Raw genomic sequence first — 7,993 nt, 5'->3', positions numbered from 1 at the left:
CAATACTCACTGTTCATCCAATCGATCGGCTTTAGTGAGCAGCAGTAGCGAAGGAATCGCTCCATCGGGATCAGTTAACAGCCATCGATCGATCGCTCGGGTTCAGTAACGCGTAGCCTGCAGTGCAATCGCTCGGGTTCAGTTAGAGCCCAACGCCTCGCTCGGGTTCAGTTAGAGCCAACACGCCTCACACACACGCACGTACATGTACGAGAGAAACGCGCATCGCTCGGCCCCCGACCTCCCACCGTAACCGGCAACTCCCCGAAATTTTCCTACCCCTCGCTTCTACCACGGTTTTTTCCGTCATGGACGGCCCAAAGAATGTCATGCAGTTGCGTCTCCGGCCCGCCCAGGACGAAAAGCCCATTTTCTGTCATGATTTTTTGTCATAGAAGTAGGAGCCCACCACATCTATGATGATATCGGGTTCTGTCAGAATTATCGTCATAGAAGTGTCATATGTATGACAGAATTTTTTTTTGTTCAGCCCAAAATGTCACGGATGTGTCTTTTTTTAGTGATGGCTAGGAAACTTAACCATCTTTGATTAACGAGCTAGTCAAGTGAGGCATACTAGTGACACTCTGTTTGTCTATGTATTCACACATGTACTAAGTTTCCGGTTAATACAATTTTAGCATGAATAATAAACATTTATCATGATATAAGTAATATAAATAACAACTTTATTATTGCCTCTAGGGCATATTTCCTTCAGTCTCCCACTTGCACTAGAGTCAATAATCTAGTTCACATCGCCATGTGATTTAACACCAATAGTTCACATCACCATGTGATTAACACCCATAGTTCACATCGCCATGTGACCAACACCCAAAGGGTTTATGAGAGTCAATAATCTAGTTAATATCCAAAGAGTACTAAGGTGTGATCATGTTTTGCTTGTGAGAGAAGTTTAGTCAACAGGCCTGCCATATTCAGGTCCATATGTATTTTGCAAATTTCTATGTCTACAATGCTCTGCACGGAGCTACTCTAGCTAATTGCTCCCACTTTCAATATGTATCTAGATTGAGACTTAGAGTCATTCGGATCATTGTTAAAGCTTGCATCGATGTAACCCTTTACAACGAACTTTTTGTCACCTCCATAACCGAGAAACATATCCTTATTCCACTAAGGATAATTTTGACCGTTGTCCAGTGATCTACTCCTAGATGAATATTGTATTACCTTGCTAAACTCAGTGCAGGGTATACAGTAGGTCTGGTGAAGGAAATATGCCCTGGAGGCAATAATAAAGTTGTTATTTATATTTCCTTATATCATGATAAATGTTTATTATTCATGCTAAAACTGTGTTGACCGGAAACTTGATACATGTGTGGATACATAGACAAACAGAGTGTCACTTGTATGCCTCTACTTGACTAGCTCATTGAATCAAAGATGGGCTATGTTTCCTAGCCATAGACATGGGTTGTCATTTGATTAGCGGGATCACACCATTAGAGAATGATGTGATTGAATTGACCCATACCGTTAGCTTAACACTTGATCGTTTAGTATATAGTTATTGCTTTCTTCATGACTTATACATGTTCCAATGACTATGAGATTATGCATGTCCCGAATACCGGAGGAACACTTTGTGTGCTACCAAACGTCACAACGTAACTGGGTGATTATAGATGTGCTCTATAGGTGTCTCCGATGCTACTTGTTGAGTTGGCATAGATCGAGATTAGGATTTGTCACTCCGATTGTCGGAGAGGTATCTCTGGGCCCTCTCGGTAATGCACATCACTATAAGCCTTGGAAGCAATGTGGCTAATGAGTTAGTTGCGGGATGATGCCTTATGGAACGAGTAAAGAGACTTGCCGGTAACGATATTGAACTAGGTATTGAGATACAGATGATCGAATCTCGGGCAAGTAACATACCGATGACAAAGGGAACAACGTATGTTGTTATGCGGTTTGACCGGTAAAGATCTTCGTAGAATATGTAGGAACCAATATGAGCATCCAGGTTCCGCTATTGGTTATTGACCGGAGACATGTCTTGGTCATGTCTACATAGTTCTCGAACCCGTAGGGTCCGCACGCTTAACATTCTGTGACGATCGGTATTATGAGTTTATGTGTTTTGATGAACCGAAGATAGTTCGGAGTCCCGAATATGATCACGGACATGACGAGGAGTCTCAAAATGTCGAGACATAAAGATCGATATATTGGACGACTATGTTTGGACTTCGGAAGGGTTCCGGACAAGTTCGGGCAAAAACTGGAGTACCGAGGGGTTACCGGACCCCCCAGGGAGACTAATGGGCCTATTGGGCCCTAGTGGAGAAGAGGAGGGGCGGCCAAGGGAAGCCGCGCGCCCCCTTCCCCCCCAGTCCGAATTGGACAAGGAGGGGGGGGGGGCGCACCCCTTTCCTTTCCCCCTCTCCCTCCTTCCCTCTCCTCTCCTACTCCCACTTGGAAGGGGGGAGTCCTACTCCCAGTGGGAGTAGGAGTCCTCATGGGGCGCGCCTAGGGAGGCCGGCCCCCTCCCCCTCCTCCACTCCTTTATATACAGGGAGGTTGGCACCCCTTGGAGACACAACAATTGATCATTGATCTTTTAGCCGTGTGCGGTGCCCCCCTCCACCATAATCCACCTCGGTCATATTGTAGCGGTGCTTAGGCGAAGCCCTGCGTCGGTAACATCATCATCCCCGTCATCACGCCGTCGTGCTGACGAAACTCTCCCATGAAGCTCTACTGGATCGTGAGTTCGTGGGACGTCACCGTGCTGAACGTGTGCAGATCGCGGAGGTGCCGTGCGTTTGGTACTTGATTGGTGGGATCACGAAGACATTCGACTACATCAACCGCGTCAACTGACGCTTCCACTTTCGGTCTACGAGGGTATGTGGACAACACTCTCCCCTCTCGTTGCTATGCATCACCATGATCTTGCATGTGCGTAGGAAAATTCTGAAATTACTACGTTCCCCAAAAGTGGCATCTGAGCCTGGTTATGCGTAGATATTTATGCACGAGTAGAACACAAGTGAGTTTTGGGCAATACAAGTCATACTGCTTACCAGCATGTCATACTTTGATTCGGCGGTATTGTTGGATGAAGCGGCCCGGACCGACATTACGCGTACGCTTACGCGAGACTGGTTCTACTGCCGTGCTTCGCACATAGGTGGCTAGCGGGTTTCAGTTTCTCCAACTTTAGTTGAATCGAGTGTGGCTACGCCCGGTCCTTCTTGAAGTTTAAAACAACACATACTTGATGACATATCGTTGTGGTTTTGATGCGTAGGTAAGAACGGTTCTTGCTCAGCCCGTAGCAGCCACATAAAACTTGCAACAAACAAAGTAGAGGACATCTAACTTGTTTTTGCAGGGCATGTTGTGATGTGATATGGTCAAGATGTGATGCTATACTTTATTGAATGAGATGATCATGTTTTGTAACAGAGTTATCAGCAACTGGCAGGAGCCATATGGTTGTCGCTTTACTGTATGCAATGCAATCGCCCTGTAATTGCTTTACTTTATCACTAAGCGGTAGCGATAGTCGTAGAAGCAATAGTTGGCGAGACGACAACGAAGCTACGATGGAGATCAAGGTGTCGCGCCGGTGACGATGGTGATCATGACGGTGCTATGGAGATGGAGATCACAAGCACAGCAAGACGATGGCCATATCATATCACTTATATTGATTGCATGTGATGTTTATCCTTTATGCATCTTATTTTGCTTAGACAACGGTAGCATTATAAGATGATCCCTGACTAAATTTCATGGTACAAGTGTTCTCCCTGAGTATGCACCGTTGCAAAAGTTCGTCGTGCCGAGACACCACGTGATGATCGCACTACTAGGAAAAGGCCTACTAATGGCGCACCGGTTTTTCCTACTAACGGCGCACTACCGGTGCGCCATTAGTAGCACGCCACTAGAATTTTTTACTAATGGCGCACCACTGGTGCGCCATTAGTATCTGGTATACTAATGGCGCACCACAGGTGCGCCATTAGTATCCAACATGTGCGCCATTAGTATCTGGTATACTAATGGCGCACCACAAGGGAGTGCGCCATTAGTAACAATTTTTTTAATTTTTTTTGTTTTTTCCTTAATCTCAGGTCACTATTTCACATATGAGATATCCAACACATATATATATATACAACCAGCATCCATATAACAACCATATCCAACATAGCCAACACATATATATATAAATACATAGCCAACACATAGTTCCATCGTTACATATTACAAAAGTTTCACATTGTTCATCATCCAACACCGTTATCCATCAATTCACAAAAGTTTCACATTGATACAAAATAAAAACACAAATGGAAAAGAAGCACTCCATGCATGCAAGCTTCCGTGAATTAAATCAAATCTGCAAAATGATAAACAAGAAGTTAGAAGAAGAAGAAGAGGAAGAAGAGAAGAAGAAGAAGAGAAGAAGAAGAAGAAGACTAGAAGAATACTAGAAGAATAGTAGAAGAAGAATAAGAAGAAGAATAAGAAGAATAAGAAGAAGACTATAAGCTGTAAACTTGATCATTTTGTGCTAACATAAGTAACTTTGGAGCTAACCTATAGGAAACTAAGCATATAAGCTCTAAGTTAGCATATTAGAGCCAACTTAGGTAAAATGAAGCTAACCTATGTCATTTTGGAAAAGAAGAAGAATAAGAAGAAGAATATAAGCTTATTATGTAAACTTGATCATTTTGTGCTAACATAAGTAATTTTGGAGCTAACCTATAGGAAACAAAGCATATTAGAGATAACATAGGTAACTAAGTATATATATATATATATATATATATATATATATATATATATATCATTTTGGAGATCTGACATACCTGACGGTGAGCCTTCTCCTTCCTCAGCCTGATGCGCCAAGAGCGGCGAGGCGGTGGAGGCAGCTGTGGGATGTAGTCTTCTACCACAATTGTCGGTGGAGGCAGCTGGAGGACGGGCACGACCATCGCTAGGTCATCATCAGCCACCACCATCTCTTGCCCATGGTCAGCCACCACCTCTTGCCCATGGTCAGCCACCACCACCTCTTGCCCTTGGTCAGCCACCACCAGCGCTAGGTCATCCTCAACCTGATGCCCATCGTCATCCTGCAGCTCCTCATCCCGACTCTGCTCCTCTTCTCCCCCACTCTAGTCCGGATCATCCTTCTTGTTGTTAGACTCACTGCTGCTTTCGCTAAAGCCATAATCGCTGCTGCTTTGGCTGTAGCCTGTGTCGCTGCTGCTGCTCTCATTGCCTGTCCAAATGCAACAATGACCGTTAACAATCAATGTGAGACAAAGCCAAATGTAGAGGAATAAGAAGAGGCAGAACGCACTGGCATCTTCGTCGTCAGCGTAGCGCATGCGACACATAGTCTTGTTGAAAACCTTCACGATGAGCATTGTGGCATCATCGTCGTACCTCAAGAGAAGAAAGTACCCGGTCCGCAGGTCGTAGGCACTGTAGAACTTCTCCCAGCCACGACACATGTACATGTGGCCCTCCTCGATCACCAACTCCATGTCCCACAGCCTGCGAACCCCGCTGTCGGCCTGCCGGAGCTTCACATTATCTGGCGGATCTTCACCCAACATCTTCATAAAAGCGTCAGGCAGCCTCTGCAATTTGGGACAAGGAGTGATGTAGCAAACAACAGAGTTATCATAATGAGATGGGTGAAGGGGACATCTCTCGTTTTATATACCTGCCTCGTGGCTGATACTGAAGAAGAAAGTATGATAGTGAAGAACTCGAAAGCATCCAACTCGTACTCCGGTGAGGCAGAGCGGCGGTGGCTGCTTCCCCCCATCTCTGATAAGAAGCAGAAGATACCAATTAGTACCCTTACAACATTATCATACAACATTATAGCAGCATAAATTTTGAGCAGAAGATAATCAACTACACCAATGCACTTGTGGACATATGATGGCTCTAGTTGAATTTATTAGTACCACTAGTCGTCAAAAAATGCAAAGTAGGAAACTAGCTAGCAGTATAAAAGCATTCATCTAAAGAAAAGAAAAAAACTAGCATACTTCAAAAACTATGCAATAAAGAAGAACTCTATTTGTTGCCATGGCAAAAAAAAAGAACTTGTTGCCATGGCATAAAAGAGCATCTTCGATACGCAAAGAGCTGAAATTGCCATGATGTACACATAGCATCCCACATACAACTCTCTACTTAGCACAAACAAGAATTCCACAGCTCGCCAAATAGCTAGGTTTCTTGGCTGTTGCCAGCTCCAACAACACAAAATCTAGCTACCACTAGTATCTTGTGAAACAGCTAGGACTACTAATTAACTTGCAAAGATACTTTATATGCCATGTCACCATTTTCGTTCTGTGTGGTCTGATGTTTCCAATCACAGAGAAACTTGACATTCTACCACTCACCTAAACTTGCAATTAACTGGCAAAACGGTAGTGATCTAGTAAGCTGAAATGGATGACAATCATCTAGTAATTGCCGTAACTAAAGGTGAATATGCATAACTAATACTCTCCTAGGCACAACCAGAGTAACAAGATGCAAGGACCATAAATCGTGAAAATGTCTTGCGATTTGACTGCTACTCTGCTAGGCACAAACAGAATATATCTGATATCTGGGCAGCAGCAGCACCACACTTGACATCTCGACAGTTCGTGAGAGGAAGCAAGCAAGCAGACATGAGGCCAAATCAAACAATTCCAAACCCATGGCCTCATGATGGCAATGCTTGATTAAGTGTCGACCTCATGCATATATACTACTCCCTCCGTTCCCAAATAATTGTATTTCTAGAGATTTCAATAAATGACTACATACGGAGCAAAATGAGTGAATCTACACTCTAAAACATGTCTACATACATCCGTATGTTGTAGTCCATTTGAGATGGCTAGAAAAACAAATATTTGGGAATGGAGGGAGTACAGAGAATAAATCATGATGTTTTGCTGTAACAGAATGAGTGTGGATGTACAGACAAATACTAGTTCTTTTGCTGCACGTGAATCAATGTGGATCTACAGAAAATACTTGAATGAATGTGGATGTACAGGAAGTCTTTTCTGTCATTTCAGTGACATGGATAACACAGGGATTTTGGTTCGTGTATATCCACATTCATTCTAACAATATAGTCAACTCAGTGATTAGTGTAATCATGACCAACCTGCATTCTCGAGTTCATTATCTTTGTAGGATTAGCTTCTGAAGTTTTATGGTCAGGCTAACCATGACGGATCGTCAAGCCTATTAATCTAACACTTGTACGGTGTTATGCCTAAACTCTTCCGCCGAGCATCATCCAGGCGAATCCCAACTACGGTCGCAGTTATTTGGATTGAAAGGAGTAAATTGCTGAAAGCCACCACATTTGTGACAAGGGTACTTCAAAACTACCATTTTTATCGGAAATCACAAAAGACCACCACTTCTGTGGCAAGTGAATAACAAAATGCACTAAACAGAAACTGAGCTGCGTCTAACAGTAGAACTGACGGGTTGGCCCCACATGCCAGGCTGATCTGGCATGCCTATGTGGATAATACGTTGAGGTGGATGGTGGACCCACCTGTCAGCCTCCTTCCTTTAAGCTCCCCTTTTTTTTCTTATTGATCCTGTTCTTCTCTCTCTCTCTCTCTCTCTCTCTCTCGGCGAAGGTGCTAGTACGACCATGGTCGCCGGCAGGCAGAGCGCCCCCCCCCAAGCCTCGCCGCCGGGAATCCTCTTCCGCCGAGAAGCCCCGCCGCCCAACGAGCCCCGCCGGTGAACACCGGGGACGGCATCTCCTACCCGCCTCCTGCAGCGCCCTGCATCGCCGTTGTCTACCTTCGCCGTCCTTCTCTCTCTCTCTTCCTTCAATTGGGAGGCAGGGGAGAACGCCGGCTGACAAGCGAGACGACGATGTCGTGTCCTACCTCACCTGTGGGATGGATCCAGATATTGAGTCACGCTCGCCGCCCTCGTCCGCCTC

The sequence above is a fragment of the Triticum dicoccoides genome, chromosome 4B, assembly GCF_002162155.2.
Source record: "Triticum dicoccoides isolate Atlit2015 ecotype Zavitan chromosome 4B, WEW_v2.0, whole genome shotgun sequence".
Taxonomy (NCBI): Eukaryota; Viridiplantae; Streptophyta; class Magnoliopsida; order Poales; family Poaceae; genus Triticum; species Triticum dicoccoides.
The sequence above is the reverse complement of the archived record's forward strand: the minus strand, read 5'-3'. Positions refer to the sequence as shown.